Source organism: Saccopteryx bilineata, chromosome 4 (genome assembly GCF_036850765.1).
Source record: "Saccopteryx bilineata isolate mSacBil1 chromosome 4, mSacBil1_pri_phased_curated, whole genome shotgun sequence".
NCBI lineage: Eukaryota > Metazoa > Chordata > Mammalia > Chiroptera > Emballonuridae > Saccopteryx > Saccopteryx bilineata.
Genome location: NC_089493.1, coordinates 50,317,962 through 50,335,023, shown reverse-complemented (window position 1 = coordinate 50,335,023; position 17,062 = coordinate 50,317,962).

Below are 17,062 nucleotides of genomic sequence, written 5' to 3'. Positions count from 1 at the left end.
CAGTTCCTGCTGTCCTTTCCACATCTCCTCACTCAGAGGCGGACAGTAGAGGCTCTTCTTCATGCCCAGAAGGAGGAGGGGGCGGTTGAACTCTTCCCCTTAAATACTATGCTGTACACCAGAAACTAATATGAAATAATATTAAATGTAAACTGTAATTGAAAAATAGTTTTTTTAAAATTATTTATTTATTTATTCATTTTAGAAAGGAGAAAGAGAGAGGGGAGAGAGACAGAGAAGAGGGGGAGGAGCAGGAAGCATCAACTCCCATATGTGCCTTGACCAGGCAAGCCCAGGGTTTTGAACCAGCAACCTCAACATTTCCAGGTCGACGCTTTACCCACTGCTCCACCACAGGTCAGGCTGAAAAATAGTTTTAAATAGTAATAAAATGTAAAAATAAAAACAACAACAGAAACACAACTCTTCCCCTTACTCATCTTTCCTGCTGTAAAAACTCCAGAACTTTGCTCCTGGATCTTTGTGTCTCTTCTTTTGTATCCCCCCCCACCCCTCCCACTGAAAGATGATTGGCAAGAGGGAGGAAAATCCTTCTTTCTAAAAGGGTTTCCGGGCCCCAAGAGGGGAGAAAGCAATTTAGTAGCACTCAAGTGTTGGTAACGAGCTCCAAGGTATCACCTTCCTACCTCTGGGAATACTTGAATTTCAAAAAAGAAGCATGGGGCCTGACCAGGGGTGGTGCAGTGGATAGAGCATCAGACTGGGATGCTGAGGTCCCTGGTTCAAAACCCCAAGGTCTCTGGCTTGAGCACGGACTTGTCGGCTTGTACAGGGGCTCACCAGCTTGAGAGTGGTGTCGCTTGCTTGAGCACGGGATATTGACATGATCTCAAGGTTGCTGGCTTGAGCCCGTTTGCTGACTTGAGTAAGGGGTCACTGACTCAGCTTGAGCGCCCCAGTCAAGGCACATATGAGAAAGCAATCAATGAACAACCAAAGTGAAGCATTTACAAGTTGATGTTTCTACTCTCTCCCCCTTTCTGTCTCTCTGCCTCTCAGAAAAATAAAATAAAAACTCTTAAAAAAAATAACAGGCCCTGGCTGGTTGGCTCAGTGGTAGAGCATCGGCCTGGCATGTGGAAGTCCCGGGTTCGATTCCCGGCCAGGGCACACAGGAGAAGCGCCCATCTGCTTCTCCACCCCTCCCCGTCTCCTTCCTCTCTGTCTCTCTCTTCCCCTTCTGCAGCCAAGGCTCCATTGGAGCAAAAGATGGCCTGGGCGCTGGGGATGGCCCCTTGGCCTCTGCCCCAGGCACTAGAGTGGCTCTGGTCGCTACAGAGCAACGACCCAGATGGGCAGAGCATCGCCCCCCGGTGGGTATGCCGGGTGGATCCTGGTCGGGCGCATGCGGGAGTCTGTCTGACTGCCTCCCCGTTTCCAGCTTCAGAAAATTACAAAAAAAAAATTAAAAAAAAATAACAGTGCATGGGGATCTAACGAAGGACCTATAAACAGAATATGTGAAGAGCTCCTACAAATCAATAAGGCAAAAAACTTAGAGCAGCCATTTCATGAAAGAGGATGTCCACATGGCCAATAAGCAAAAAATGATGTTCAACCTTCTTAGCCATCAGAGAAATTCAAATTAGAATTATATTAAACTGGCTAAAATTTAAAAGACTGACAATATCAAGTGTTGATGAGGATGTGGAGCAACTGAAACATTCATATATTGCTGGTAAATAGGAAAATTGGTGCAGTCCTTTTGGAAAAACAGTTCAAAAGTGTCACTAAAGGTGAACATATTCATACCAACCTTAGAAATTCCAAGCCTAGGTATATATCAGAAATATTTTATGTACAAGAATGTTCATAGTAGACCTATTTGTAATAGACACAAATTAGAAACTACCCAAATGCCCCTCTGCAGTGAATGGATAAATAAAATATGGTAATTAGATGGTGGAAATGCGTGTGGCAGTAACAACAAATGAACTACTGTTACCTAGAACAATATGCAAAGTAAGGTAGAGTGAGACAAGCCAGACATGTAAGTGTACACACTATACAATTCCATCAATTCAAAGGTCAAAAACAAGTCCTGGAGTTAGATTAGCCCCTCAGTGTCGTCCTGAATTGGGCTGCAATGCCCAGGAGTCTATGCTTTGGCATTGGCCAGCCGCTGGGTGGGGGCCACCAGGAGACAAAGTGTGGCCTTAGATGTGGCTGCCTTCTGAAGCTTAGTCTGCAGCACTGAAAGGTCTGACAACTGTCCCAGCAAGTCCCTCATTGAAGGGACATATCAACAGTCACCATAAGAACCCTGAGGAAAAGAACTTTTGGAGTAGAAAGATCTTCTCAGGTCCGTCAGCCCTAGCGCTCCTACTCTGGTTAAATTCTTCCAGGGGTAGGCTCCCTACATAGAGTCTGAGACCCCAGCACACTATGGAGTCTTTGCAGTTCCCCTCTCACATCTCAACAAAATTCTCTCTTTGGACTGGATGTCATCACCTCAGACTCATTTGGTGAAATCCAGCTGTCCTTTAAGACTCAGAAGTCACCTCTTCCAGAAAGCTCTCTGTGATCTTACCCCTTTCCTAAGAAGAATGGGTTCTTTTGAGCCCCTTCAAGCACCCTAGCACTCAGCCTTTTATAAAAGTCTTATTGTACTATTGTTTATCTGCCTGCATCTCCTACTAGTGGAAGTGATTTTAGATGGGGAGATGAGCCACTGCTCCCCGTACAATAATCACAATAGTTCTAACGGCTAGCATGCGTTGAGTTCCTCCGACAGGCCTGACACTGCGCTGTATACACACATGCTTGAATTTACTTAATCCTAACAAACAACCATGGGAGATGAGTAGCTAGCTACCTTTTGAAACAGAGACACACTTGCCCACAATCACACAATCACAAAATATTACAGTCAGTACTCAACTAGGAGTCAATTTGAAGCCTCAGAGGCTTATAAAAATGTTTAGGGAAGGAGAAAGAAAAGGAACAAGGGAGAAGGGAAGGAGGGGAAAAGGGGAAGAAGGACAGGAAGAGGAGGGAGGGCCCCTCTGCCCGGTACCCCGAGGACAGACCCATAGGCAGCACATTCACATGGCAGGATGAGTGACTTCCCAGCTGTGGGAACCTGATGCCTGGAAGGGGACAGCTCCACAGCCTCCTCACCCAGCCTGGCCCATCTCTCTCTTCCAAGAACCCCTTTCAGTAGCGCACCTCCAACAGCTCTCCACCCACCCCCAATCCTGGCCAGAAAATGCAGTTTGCAAATCAAAGCCTATCTGTGGGATAGATGGAGGAGGTCCCTGGCCAAGCTGGAGCAGGGGCAGGGCTAGTCCACAGTTTGAATTCTGATGTTTACTTTCTTTCTTTCTACCCTCAGTTGCTTCCTTTGAAGAACAGCCTCAGGGTTCATGCTGCAGCATCAAACAAGCGGAAGATGCATCTCCCCTTAGCAGCGCAAGCTTCTAAAGCAACTGAAGTCCCTGGGGGAGCTTGGCACACAGCATCCTGCACTGAGCCCAGAGCACACAAGGGGCAGGGGCTTCACAGCTGGACTGAGCAGCAGACAGTCACACAGGCCACAGGCACAGACACACAAACAGTCGCACAGAAGTGCCTGAGAGCACAGAGACTCTCCTGCACCCAGGTGCATACACGGCTCCAAAGTGCACCCGGGCAGCAGCCTGACACACACGTATGGATAGACATGGGTGCAAGTGGCATGTATGTAGATAATCACACACTTACACACACAAATCTACAGACACACCCAGAGGTTTTTGGCAAAGGACATATTTTTGTTCTCGGCTTTCTGCCAATGAGAATCTGCTGATTCCATCTCTGAAATCCCTTCTAATTGTCCCTCTTCCCCACCCCTGCCACAGGCCCAGTCCTTTTAATCCCCACCTGGACCACTGGACAATAACACCAGTCTCCTTGTTGGATCCCCGCCCCATTGGAGTCCAACCTTCAGTCCATCCAACACACAAGAACAAGGGGTGTTGGGGTATCAGGCAAATCTGACTGCATCACTCCCCTGCTGCAAGCCCGTCAGAGGTCTTCCCTTTCCTACAGGATAAAGTTCAAAGCATTTGGTATCCAATGTAAGGCCCTTTGCAGCCTGGCTTCAGCTCATGGTCTGGCCTCAGCCCCTGGCATGGAGCACCAGGCACCCAGTGCTCCAGCTGAAGGCCTCCTGAGAGAAGCTGTCCTGCCCCATGCCCCACGCTTTTGCTCACACTGGGCTCGTGTGTAAAATGCCCTTCTTTCCACTTGCATCATTTCCTGTGCTAAAGTGGTACTCATTCACCCTTCAAGGCCCAGGTCAGCCACATTGCCCCCTTTACCCTGACATTCAAGACACGACCACTGCCCTGTCCCAGAGCCCTCACAGTCCTCCCTTTGGCCCTCACCACTATCATCATCACCTATGTGCACACAAGCTTCTCCCACTGAACTCTGAGCATGTCTAGTACAGAGCTCAAAACATACCAGGTGCTCAACCGCATTCTGATTGGATCACACTAGGTGATCACACTAGTTGATCTTTCCCGGCTAGGTAATACCCAAGCATGCACGGTAATTTCTCTGCACTCAGCCTTCACATGGGGAAGAGGGTGTACTGCTACCTCCTGGCAGAGTTTATGGTATGGACAATAGGGGTAGGTGTTATCTTGATCTGCCTGGAAACAGCATCCCAAGTTTTCCTTGGGGACCACTCCCTATTTCATTGGATATAGGATTGTCAATCACAGCCTTGTGATGACCGTCTTTGCTATTTTAACTTCTATTTCCACCGAGGTCCTCCACTAAGGATTTTTATTCTCCGTCCCCCTTACCACTTACCCGGTTCAATGTTGGGCTCCCAGAACCAATGCACTAAATGTTTGTTTTTGGATTGATTGACTCCGTGGCTCCTGAAGACTTGTTTGCAGTCTGAGAATTCTAAGCTGAGTAATGTTCTTCCCCAGCCTCCCCTGAGACTGGGAACTGAGAGCGCACAGAATAAATTCTTCCTCCCGTCTCCCCAGGCTGAACAGCTGCTCTGTTTGGAGTTCTGAGAACCAAGCTGAGTTGGGACCTGGGGAGACAGGAACAGCTGGGCCTTTCTGTTCCAAAAGATCTTCATTGCAGCCAAACCGCAGCAGCTGCGGACACCCCTTAGGATGTTGCACATGTGGCTGGGGTTCCCATAGCAACCTCTGTAGGATCTGCTGCCCCTCCTTCACCACAGCTCCTACTGCACTTACATAAGAGGTTAGGACTAGGATGGGAAGGGAGAAGGCTGGACTGCCAGGCACATTTATATGCAAACACTTCAAGACTCTTCATTTGCACAATAACCCCAAGAAGAATGTGCTATTATTGTCCTCATTTTACTGATAAGGAGGCTTGAGGTTTATAAACATGGGTTTCTAGCCCCGGCTGGGTGCACCTAGGTCATGGGATCTATCCCTGCTCAGGGCACATATAAGAAGCAACCAGTGAGTGCACAACTAAATGGAACAACCAAGTGGAACAACAAGTTGATGCTTCTCTTTCTCTCCCCTCCCCACTCCTCTTTTCTAAAATCAATGGAAAAAATTTTTTTAATATAAATAATAAAAACATGAGTTTCTAGTCCAAGTTCACCCACTAACAAACAAGAGAACTTGTCTGCAACCGTATCAATTGGTATTGATGCAGTCAGCATGGGTCAACTCGCAGCAAGCAACAACAGACCCTCATCTTTCTAACCAAGAAAGAATGTACCAAAGGACTGCGGTGCCGCTCTAGAAGGAAAGGAAAAGGAAGTCATGTGATTAGGAAGGACAGGAAGCAGAGCAGCTTCAAGGGTCTGGGTGGCAGAAATGAATGGACAATCATTTCATCAGAATGAATAAATGTCAGCTTTTAAATCTTTTTGTCTCTCCAATTAGAATTCAGATTCAGGAGGGCCTGAGTTCAGGGTCACCTGTTGGGTAGGAGAGGGTAGAAGCTGTGAGTGAGTTCTACCAAAACTAGATCCAATGAGATAGGGAGTGGTCCCCAAAGAAAACCTGGGATGCTGTTTCCATAAGAAAGAGGAATGAATGCCAGGCAGGCAAAAGCCAAGCTCATCTGACTGCACCATACTGTGATGGGACAAAGGGTGGGAAAATTTCTATACAGAATTAGGAAGGAAATGTAAGAAGTATGAATGGCGGTGCTACCTAAAGAAGCTAGAGTGAATGCAAGTGGTGGTCAGGAGATGGACACTCACAAGTAGGAAGCTGTAAGTTGACAGTCTTCATTTTCATGGAAACAAAATGCATTCATGTCTCAATGTTATCCACCCTCTTAACTGACCTCCCATACCACAATACACACACACACACACACACACACACACATACATACACACGCTCGCTCACACACACACACATACCTTTCCTCTTTAGCTTTCTTATGCAATATTTAATTCTTAGGAACACAGAGAATTATTCATCACTAGCCTTGGTTAATAGAAAGAACCCTGGTCACCTTCTAAATTTTACATGATTTACTTATTATGTTCATTGTTTATTGACCTCCTCTTCTGTCTTCTCTAGAATCTTAGATCCAGGAGGACAAAGAATTGTCTCCTGTGTGTTCATTGGTGTATCCCCACTACCTAAAAAAGTACCCGGTATGAAGTAGGTGCTTAATAAATACCAGTATTTGCTGAAGGAGTGAGGATGTACCAAGTACTCCAAAAGGCACTTGGAATATGACAGTAAGCTAAGAGAATATCTTGACCTTATGGAGCTGATAGTCCAGAGAGACAGAAACAAACACAAAAATATATAGCAAAAGAACAAAACTAAAATAATGAAAAATTGTGACATATGTTTTGAAAGAAACACACAAGTGGTTTTTTAAAGAACTAAAAAGATAGAAAATTACTTAAGATATGGCAGTCACAGAAGGACAGAAGTCCTCTCTCAGACATTTAAATGAAGACCTGAAGGGTGAGAAGGAGCTGACCATGAAAATTATGAGGGCAAATTCTTACAAGCAGAGCAACAATCATATGCAAAGGTCCTGGGATTGGAGAAGAGATTGCTCTATTTGGGAACTGGAAGGAGAAGACCAGTATAACAATGCTTAGTAAGCAAGGGCTAGAAGAATATAGGTTAAAGATGAACAGTGTGCCAGGTTCCAGGCCACCTAGGGACTTGTAGACCATGGCATGGAGCTTGGATTGCATTCTTGGTAAATTGGGAAGCTGTTGAAGGGTTTTTGTTGTTCTCTTAAATTTGTTGGAACAACATTGGCCAGTAATGTTACATAAGTTTCAAGTGTACAATTCTATAATACATCACCTATATATTTCATTGTGTGCTCACCATCCAAAGCCTAGTCTTTCAAAGGTTTTTTGTTTGTTTGTTTGTTTTGTTTTTTTAATTTTTCTGAAGTGAGAAGTGGGGAGGCAGAGAAACAAGACTCCCGCATGCACCCGACTGGGATCCACCCAGCATGCCCACTAGGGGGTAATGCTCTGCCCATCTGGGGCATTGCTCCGTTGAAACTGGAGCCATTCTAGTGCCTGAGGCAGAGGCCATGGAGCTGTCCTCAGCGCCCGGACCAACTTTACTCCAACAGAGCCCTGGCTGTGGGAGGGGAAGAGAGAAATAGAGAGGAAGGAGAAGAGGAAGGTTGGAGAAGCAGATGGGTGCATCTCCAGTGTTCCCTGGCCGGGAATCAAACCCAGGACTTCCACACCGCAGGGCAAACACTCTACCACTGAGCCAACTGACCAGGGTTCCAAAGAGTTTTTAATGTTAGAGCTTGACCACTGTTTATGAATCAAGTTGATCACTCTGTCTTCCAGAAGACACTAACTTAGGGTGTAGGGGACCAGTCACTAAGTGATTAGGGTAGTCCAGACTGGATCTAAGCACAGGTGGCCAAGATCAGAGGACAGTGGAACACCTTCAGGCCCCCTCTCAGTTAAATCAGATGCTATCATGAAGCTGGGTGATATCACCCTCTGGGGCCCTGAAGGTACCTCCCCGCCCCCAGCCCACTTCTGTGGGTTATGGATGTGTCCACTGACAGTCGGACTCGGCCCCGTGCCTAAGTGATGGGTGACGGATGGGTTGGAACAGAAGACTCTGAGCCATGTGGCCAACACACTGATCCAAGGAAGACTTTGGAGCCAGGAGTTAATTTAAAGAAAGGAGTAGGGGAGCTCAATATCATTTCCTTCACTGCTCAATTAGCGGAGAGGGCTGTAGGGAGCTAGAGTTTTAAAGATCCCCTTAATCATCTTCTGTCTGCCTGGCAGTGTGCAGGAGTGTGGCAGGGATAATTGCACCTACCCATTAACAGATGCAATTAAGGCACTGGGACCTCCAGCACCCCCCTTCTCCAATCACATAGCAGATGAAGGGCTCATGGGGTGGCCTTTGAGATAAATCACTTGAAGCTGAAAACTTGGAGGCTGGAAGTCTGGACAGAGAGGTGATTAGGGTCGATAAGATCGTGATGAGGAAGGAAAAGCTTTTTCCCAATCCCAGCCTGCTCCAGCCTGAGGCCTTCCTGCAGTTGGATGGCTATCTTTCAGGACAAATTAGAAGTTCTGCTTTACACATAGAAGAGTCAATATTTGGAACCCACTAACCACCACCTCCAGCCAGCCCCTACCTCTTTGCCAAGGGCATATATACACAGATTGTTTAGATACAGGTGAATTCCTAGATTTTTAATTTTCTGAGAAACTAGGCTGCCTGGTGTGTTGGCAAGGAGAAGGCTGGGAGGCCATGCTCCTCTCCTGGGGAGGGAAATGGAATGGGGGTGGAGGGAAGGGAAGTCCTTTCTTGGGCCTCTCCAATATGGCAGGCCTCCGCCCCCTCCTTTCCTATAGCCTGTGTGGTTTTCAAACTTTTTACACTTGAGGACTTGGAGAAAATAGGAGAATTATTTCGGGAACTGCTAAGGCAGAAATCACCCTGAGCATAAGCAAATTCAACTAAGATCATTGGGTCTATGATCTTCATACAATTTCAGGGTGGTTAACTCTTTCACAATCAGGCACAAAGTTTCTAGTGGACCAGTTCATGAACAGGCATTTGAAAAACACTGCTAGGGCAGCTCCTTTAATTTAGTCCAAATCCCAAAAGCCTTGGAGGAGGGCCATGATCTCTTTGGAACAGAAGATGAAACAGAAGCTTGGGAAGTTCAAGTGCTTTGTCTAAGATCCCAGAACCGAGAGGTGGTGGAGCCAGGATTTGAACTCTGATTTATCTGACTTCCAAATCTCTGCTCACTCCACTATGCTGAGAGGCCTCTTTGAAATTATTAGGGCCAAGATCTTGCTCCTGTGCCCTTTGATACCCCATGGGAGTGAGGAACATTTCAAATGCCATTCTCAACTTTCTCGCTGCTTCTCCCTCTCCCTGGCTAGAGCTCTGAATTTCTGAAACAAGGCCTCTGTGGCTCCCAACATACCCAGAGGTAGGACTTGACAGGTTGATGACTATTAAGGTACTGACCACTGTGCTCATCTCAAGCTGAAAAAAAAAAATAAGAAAAGAAATCCCTCCTACATTAACTGCCTCTCCCTATTCTCTTTATGTGTCTCACCGATTACAAATGCTATGGATCATTGTGCGGTGCTGATAATCATTCTCATTTAGCATCTCCACTAAAGCTCCAGGTGCTCAGGTGCATCATGAAATGCTGCACAATTTGAGTTTGCAAAGAGGAGATCTGGCTGTAGTTGAATATCATGCATGGCACACAGGTCCCCCTGGAGGGCCGGATTAGGGCCAGGAGATGACAGCCCGCGTCTGCGCAGGGACCTAGCCTTCCCAGGCAAGTGCTGAAGTAACTCTGCTTCTGCCAAAAGAACTCAGGAGGTAAATTTCATGTTTCCTAATCCCCACATCCCTCATCTTATTGCCCTGGGAACTTTGCTTTAGGCATTGGTTTAGTTTTGTTTTTCTCTGTGGCTTCCGCGAGAAGCTGGTTCTAGAGAGCAACAAAACTTACTGATTAATATGGGTAAACAGGGGAGCCACCTGCCAGTTGCCCCTTCCTTTGAGGCCTTTCTGAACTAACACCAAGACACCTGCTGCTTTCTGTGGCCTAGATTCTTCCTGAGTTTAGGACTCTTCCATGTCTGCCTCTTTCCCTCTGGACTCCATCAAAGCTCCGGTAAGATGGGAAGAGACAGAGATGGGGGGATCAGCTGCAGCTTGGCCCAGATGGGAACCTTGCCTGTCTTCAACAGCAAGCAGGCCGCACTTAGATGCCAGAGGGAGGGCTTCTGCCGCCCCCACACTTCCTAGGACATTGCTGGGTGTTCAGAATGACGAGCGAGGCCTCACTCCTCCCTTCCTTTCCTTTCCCAAACATTTACTTACCAATTGTCTACTATGATCTGGCCCAGTTCCAAGGGCTGGGGACCAAGCAATAAATAAGCCAGAGCCCTGTCCAGTAGGAGAGACATTCAGGTAAAGAGCATATAATAATGGCTACGATGTGAGACTCCGGAGAAGCGTCCCTCTGGGAGTGTGGAGGAGGGGTCATCAATTCTGCCAGGGAGGCAGACATTTGCATTCAGTCTTGAGGGCTGAATAAGGCAGGACAGGCACTGGCTTTCCAGGAAGAGGGAAGGCCTGAGCCAAGGCCAGAAAGGTACAGCAGACATGCGTGTTTGATGCCTCCTGGACCCCGCTGCCTCCAAGGTCCTGGAGTCATCAGAGTTTCACAGAGTCAGCTCCAGAGTGGAGAAACGGTGCCGGCCTCCCAGACGGCAGCCCTGAGCCAGGTGGGGAGGGGGGTATTAAAGGGCTCAGGTGCATGCCCTTCCTCCTCTAAATAAGTCGGAGTTTAAGATAGAGGCTGCAGCCACCTGCTCTGGGACCAGACTCCAGATTCAGTCAGAGCCCTCTGCACACACACCTTGGGTGTCACAACCTGCCTAGAGAACAGTCTGATCAAGATTTCTCTCAACCAGTGTGAACACACACACACACACACACACACACACAGAGCTACAGGCCTGGCTCCTATTTCATGAACAGGTTTCCCTTCACACCAAGCTGAGCATCACCAATTGCCCAATGCCAAACAGATGGCAGGAAGGAATGCTCCCTCCGCGGGGTGATGGGCAGCAAGGTCACTGCTAACAAGCGAGGGCGGGCTGCGGGGCCCTGTGCCCTGCCACCACACTGGGCGGAGACGGGGCTCAGTGTGGAGCTGGGAAGCAGAATCCATAAGGGTTATTCCCCCCATGCCCACACTCACATTTCCTCCTTTTGCCTCCTCTTTTTACTTTCTTAATTTTGAACCCTCTTTACTCTTTCCTTTTCTCCTCTACTCTGTCTTCTCTTTCCTTTGCGGTTGGTGGGGTAAGATGGAAGGTGGGAGTATTAAGGAGGGTGTGAGGGGTGAGAAAGAAACACTGGCAATCCCTGACATCCGGAAGCTGGCCTGACACAGCTAAGCCAGACTGTGCTCCTGTCAGATATAAACAATTTCACAAAACACCAGCCTCAGACAAGCTTACTCTGAAACCAAGATAAAATGAGATGAAGCAAGGTCACTGCGTGACTTTCTCTAAGCACAGAGAGAAACAAGGTCACTAACGCTTGCCAAATACCAAATACCCCCTTCTCTTGGCCAAGTTGAGTGACTGCTATCTACTTCTATCCACGTCAACTTTGGCTTTATTCTAATCTCCCCTCCCAATAGATGAGATTTATTGACATATTTAGTCAGAATTGTTCTGCTTTCTGAAGCCATTCAATCTAAAGTAACACCCCCATTTTTTTAAACCCTCCCCCAAGTCACCCCATCAAAGCCCATGTGCTATCATAGATTCTTTCGAACACCATCTCATGGGGAGAATGCATCTGTAATTCCCCATAGGGTACATTCCCCTCTCTGCAGTGAGGAATAAACTCCACTCATTTAACTGCAGATGTGTTCCTAGTGGTCTTTTTTTTATTTTATTTTATTTTTTATTCTTTCTTTTCTGAAGCTGGAAACGGGGAGAGATAGTCAGACAGACTCCCGCATGCGCCCGACCGGGATCCACCCGGCACGCCCACCAGGGGAGACGCTCTGCCCACCAGGGGGCGATGCTCTGCCCCTACGGGGCGTCGCTCTGCCGAGACCAGAGCCACTCTAGCACCTGGGGCAGAGGCCAAGGAGCCATCCCCAGCGCCCGGGCCATCTTTGCTCCAATGGAGCCTTGGCTGCGGGAGGGGAAGAGAGAGACAGAGAGGAAGGAGGGGGGGTGGAGAAGCAAATGGGCGCTTCTCCTATGTGCCCTGGCCGGGAATCGAACCCGGGTCCCCCGCACGCCAGGCCGATGCTCTACCGCTGAGCCAACCGGCCAGGGCCTCCTAGTGGTCTTTGGTTAAAGGTCATCAATAGAATCAGAGGTTCTACCAAAATTCATCTGAGACCCTCACTGCCTTGGAGCAGGACCCTCACTCAACTCAGTAATAGTGCACACATCATTTTTGGAAAGAAGGGGAGGTCCTGGGTTTGTTTTTGTTTTTGTTTTCTTTCCCCTAAGCTCTCCAGATATTTATAACGTGCATCCTGGGTTTTGAGGTACTGAGCGACAAGTCTCTTCAGGAAGCTGGAGTGGGGTTAGGACGGCAATGTTTGTACAGCACTGAGCTCAGGCACTGAACATGGTCCTTGTGCACTTTGAACTGTCATTTGTTTCCTTTGTGCTTTATTCATTTTGCTGTCCCTCTCAATAAATGTCTGTGAAATGAACATTGATATTATTGATGAGAGGCTGTGAATCATGTCAAATGTCATATGTCTCAAACAATGCTATCATTCCTTCTCAAGCCATTTTCCCCTCTGACTCAGTGTTCCCCCAGTTCCAAAGTTGGAGCCTGGAGTTGGAGGCTTTGACTCATCCCAGTGACTCATCTCCCATGGAGGATCTCTCAGGATCCCTTACTTTCCAATCTCACTGACACCCCCCCAGTTCAGACCCCACAGACACCACGGTGACTTGGGGCTCTCAGGCTTTCCTCTGGTATTCTCTCTCTGCAGTTCATGACATCTAAGCTCTTTCTAGAGCCTGGCCAGACTTTGACACACCCCCATCTCAGACACTATCCATGGATCCTCATCACTTCTAATGACAGTCAAACCTTTATCTTGACATTCAAGACCTTCCATAATCCAGCCCCACCTCACACACACATCCTGTAAGTGTTCTACTCATTAGCCCCACAGGCATTCTTCCTGCCTTCAGGTTATTGTGCTCTGTTCATGCTAATCCTGCTGCTTGGAATGCCCTTCCCATCATTGTATCTATATAAATCCTACTTATTGAAATTCCAGCTCAAATGCTACTTCCTCCATTCATGACACCCCAACAAAAGAGATCATGGTCCATTTATGATTTCTTAAACCTATTCTCCTGTTTTAACTCACGTATGACCCTTTCTCATATACTAATCTGAATCATGATTATCTTTATTGAGCCTCCCTCTATGTGTGATTGGAGGCATTCTGGACCAGGGGCTAAGAACCCAGGCTTTACAATCAGGAAACCCTCGAATACTAACTTTCCCTTTTCCTACTAGTTCAGTGAGCTTGGGCAAGTTTTTTAGCTTCTCTGAGCCTCACTTTCTTCACGTGCACATGGGAGAGAACCTCATGGGCTCACGGTGAAGGTGAAATGAAATAATCATACATGTAGAATGCCTCACACAGAACCTGACAGAAACAATATTATTACATATAATTATAATGACAACTTTCTAAAAAAATTATTTTTATTGTACTTATTCATTTCATAGGAGAGAGAGAGAGAGAGAGAGAGAGAGAGAGAGAGAGAAGTGGGAGGAGCAGGAAGCATCAACTCCCATATGTGCCTTGACCAGGCAAGCCCAGGGTTTCAAACCTGCGACCTCAGCATTCCAGGTCAAGGCTTTATCCACTGCGCCACCACAGGTCAGGCGACAACTTTTATTATTACTAGGTTGAGATCTTCTAGAGCAGGGTGCCTACAGAACAGCTGTTAAAATCCAACTGTGATTCAGAAGGTCTGGGATGGGTCTGAGACTCTGCATTTCTAACAAGCTCCCAGGTACTACTGCTGCTGCTGGTCCAAGGACAAGAGTTGGAATAGCGAAGTCCTAGAGGGCAGCCTTGTGTCTTGTATGGCCGCATCTCTCACAGAATCTGGCGTGATTTCCTACACAGAGTAGGGGCATCATCATTTTTAAAAATAAATGCATCCTCATACGGGAGGTAGGAATGATGTTGCACGTAGCTTTCTTTACTCAGAAAATTGCGTACACACCCACTCCACACCAGCTAATCTAACCTTGTGCGGGACTGAGATTTCCCAGGGGTCCCACTGCTGCGTTTCAGAAATCAGTGCTCTGAGATGGAAATGGCTATGCACTAACCTTACAGCCCTGATTAATTCCCTCCTTTTGTTTGCCTCATTATCGTGATTAGGTTCTGCCTGTAGCATAGCAACAGCTAATTGTAGGCTGGTTGCAGAGTGCATAATTCCCGCTATTAAAATTTTATCGAGGCTTAATTGCTCTCCTTTTTGCAGCAGCAAAGCTTCAAAGTTTCAGAAAAGAGGCGATGTGGTTAGTGGAAGCTGATGATTTTTTACATCTTAGCAAGCTCTGTAAAGCCCTGCACTGCAATATCGTTGACCTTGAGATGATTTCCTGTGGCCAGAAAGAAGCCCATCATTTATTTATTAACCCTCCAGAAGGTCTGCAAACAATTCCCTGTGGCCAGGCAGAAAGCATATTATGGGTCAGATGCTATTACAAGAAAGCCCCAAAGGGCAGGCCAACCTAATAGTTTGGCCAAGTGGGCATGTGGGCGGGGGGAGCTGCAGTTTGCCTGTGGAAGTGGTGTGGTATATATACAGGTATGTCACTCAGCAGATGCCTCAGTGTCCTCCAAAACCGGTGGGAGGATCAACAGGCTTTGAAAGCAGTTTTCTAGGAACTCCAGTGCCAAATTGCCCCACCCTGTGCTTAGTGGGAAGCGGAAAGAGATGAACCAACCCATTAGCAGGTACTTTTCTGCAAATGGTTTCCAAACCTAAGTGATGACAGGCATCACTTGGGAGCTTGTTAGATAGAGCTGCATACTTCCAGGCTCCCGCCCAGACCTACTGATTTGGAGTGGTGGGAAGGCACGGGGGGTGGGCCAGACACTGCTGCTCCTCTGGTGCAGCTGATGCTGAGCCACTCCGGCACTCACTAACTTGCAGCCACAAGGGACTTCAGAAAACATTTAAAAAGCAGCAGAACCAGCTGTTCCATGGGGAGCCATCTACTTACTCTGCTTAGCTCAAATTGGAACTCAAGGAAGGTTTAATAGTACGGATGGCTCTAGGTTAGTGGTTCTCAAACTGCAGCGTGCATCAGAATGACCTGGAAGGCTTGTTAAAACTCATTGCTGGGCTCCACTCTCCAGAGTGTCTGATCCATTTAGGTCAGGGGTGGGGCCCAAGGCTTTGCATTTTTAACAAGCTGGCAGGTAATGCTGGTGATGCCGCTGTAAGGACCATACTTTGAGAGCCGTTCCCTCAATGATTCTCCAAATTTGGGCCAAATGTGTCTTTTTGAAAAGGACTCAGTTGTATTTCTTAGTCCTCACATCATAGAATATTACTTTACATTAAAACCCTGTCCTTGTGTCTTGGGCATCCTTCTATAATCCAGAAACAGTGGCATTTGGTTTTTTGTTTGTTTTGTTTATTAATTTTTATTTAACAGGGTGACATTGGTCAACTAGAGTATATAGATTTTGGGCAAATATCTCCTTATCATTTAGACAGTTGATTATGTTGTATACCCATCAGCCAAAGTCAAATCATCCTCTGTCACCTTATATTTGTTCCTCTTTAGGTCCCTCCTCCTCCTCCATTTTTCTCCTTTGCCCTCCTTCCCCCTCCCCTGTAACCACTGCACTCCTATTTATGTCTATGAGTCTCAATTTTGTGTCCCACCTATGTAAAGAATCATATAGCTCTTAGATTTTTCTGATTTACTTATTTCACTCAGTATAATGTTATCAAAGTCCATCCATGTTGTTGTAAATAATACTATGTCACCATTTCTTCTGGCTGAGTAGTATTCCATAGTATACATGTACCACATCTTCTTTATCCAATCCTCTATTGAGGGACACTTTGGTTGTTTCCATGTCTTGGCCACCGTGAACAATGCTGCGATGAACATGGGGGTGCATATGTCTTTACATACCAATGTCTTTGAGTTTTAGGGGTAATACCCAGTAGAAGGATTGCTGGGTCATATAGTAGTAGTTCTATTTTTAATTTTTTTAGGAACCACCATACTTTCTTTCATGGTGGTGGTGCTAATTTACATTCCCACCAACAGTGAAAGAGGGTTCCTTTTTCTCCGCAGCCTCTCCAACACTTGTTATTACCTGTCTTGTTGATAATAGCTAATCTAACAGGTGTGAGGTAGTATCTCATCATAGTTTTGATTTGCATTTCTCTAATAGTTAGTGAAGATGAGCATCTTTTCATATATCTATTGGCCATTTGTATTTCTTCTTGGAACATTGGCATTTGTAATCAAGATTTTACTTGAAACATTGTGAAGGAGGCATAGAATCTAAGATCCTAGATTTAAACACAGTTGAATTCAGATGATCCACTAATGCTTTACGATTATTAAATCAAGCAAGGCTTTTAAAGGAGGTGGGATTTTGGGCACTGCTTAAATGAAAGGCAAGGAAGGCATTATTTGATGAGCTGACCTTAATCGGGGAAGGACTTTAGATAAGGCACAGTAATGGAATTATGGTGAGCGAATGGAAAATAACAATGAGCACATTTTATTGGGAGGAGAGAAATTAGGGAAGGGGATAATGAGAGAGAGAGAAAATTCAGAGTAAGTTTAAAGTAGGGGTTGCAACTCAAAAACCTCAGAGGCCAGAAAGGTAATAGAAATAAGTGAGGCAGCCAAGTCAGATTGGAGCCTGTGGTTCCTATTTGAATAAGACAGCATGGTGTGGTAGGGACCATGGTGAACTGGGGAGCTCCAGCACTTCTGAAAGCAGAGCCTCAACTCAGCTCTCGCCTGTTGCTGTC